We start from the raw sequence: 1354 nt of genomic DNA, 5'->3' as shown, positions 1-1354 counted from the left end.
GCCCCGCGTTCAACTCCCTGCATTGCAGACAATTTACCGGGAGACCAAAGCTTTGCGTCTCTTTGGCTTTAACCTGTTGGGATTCACTGGGCCTCACGGACGCGAGGATGGCTGTCGGGAAAACCCTCGCGCGTCGGCTCTTTGGCGTGGCCTCTCCGCCTTCCGGGCTCGGGCTGTCTGGACGCCCGCCTCCCCCGTCTCCGTGCGCCTGCCCCTCACTCTCTCACACCGTCCGGCCGCCCAGTCCCCAGGGACTTCGTGCTTTCGAGCTCACTCGTCAGCGTGTCGCGGGCGGAGTTTGCTCTTGTTGCTTTTCGACAATTTCACTCCTTCCGTTTCCATTTCTAGAGGCCGTATTCCGTGTTCCAGCCCCTCCGTGCTCTCTGTTACCTCTGTGAGCCCATCACCGTGGTTCCCTCGTACTCCGTGGGCGCTCCAGGACCTGCTGTGTCTGGCGGGGTCCGTGGGCCGTTTCTCTGATGCTCGCGCGGAGTCTGCTGAGCCTGGGTCGCGAAAGCGTGTCCGTGTACGTGGGGATGCTGGCGGCACTGAGGGTGCAATCCTCCGGTGGCCGCGTCTGCCTCGGCGGGGACCCCAGGAAACCGCGTGGAGCACGTGCACACGTGTGCACTTGGTGTTCTAAGTCCGCGTGAGGGTGGCCTGCGGTTAGAAATTGTGGGGGACACTCTGCTCCCTCCAACGGTCCTGGGTTTGCCTCTGGAGTCTGCAGACAGACGGCGGACGCAGCCCGGGCCCGCCCGCTCCCGGCTGGCTGTGCCCGGGCAGCCGCGCGGTGCCACGAAGCAGCGGCCTGAAGCCATGGGTGCAGCCGCGCGGTCCCGGGGGCCACGAGGCTGGCAGCAGGTGCAGCAGGGCGCCGTCCGGCTCGGGCCGCAGCACGGCTCTGGCGTCCTTGGCTGTGGCCGGGTCTCTGCCTGGTTGTGGCCCAGCGCTCCCCCGTGGCTCCCGTCCTCTCGGTCCTTTGGGACACCCGTCACTGGATGTGCCCTGCCCCCGAGTCCAGGACGGTCCCACGTTGAGATCTGTAGGTTAGGCACATCCGTGAGGAAGTTTTAACACATGAAGTCACACTGTGCCCCAGGGGCACAGACATGGGTTTGGGGGAACAAACCCACCGCACCGCCCGAGAGCATGTGGACACCCCGTCTTGCTTCTGCCTTGGATGATACGCGCTGTTCAATTGTACTTGAATGGAAATACTAAACTGAATTTTAACTGAATTTAACAGGAGGAAAGGAAACTGAAGAGAAAGTCAGTCACCCTACACGCAGTGTTTGTGCTCGGCTGGGCGAGGTGGGGCCAGGAGGGGCGTGGGGCGCCCTGAGCCGCAACC

The sequence above is a fragment of the Panthera uncia genome, chromosome C2 (assembly GCF_023721935.1).
Source record: "Panthera uncia isolate 11264 chromosome C2, Puncia_PCG_1.0, whole genome shotgun sequence".
NCBI lineage: Eukaryota > Metazoa > Chordata > Mammalia > Carnivora > Felidae > Panthera > Panthera uncia.
This window is presented reverse-complemented; position numbering follows the sequence as displayed.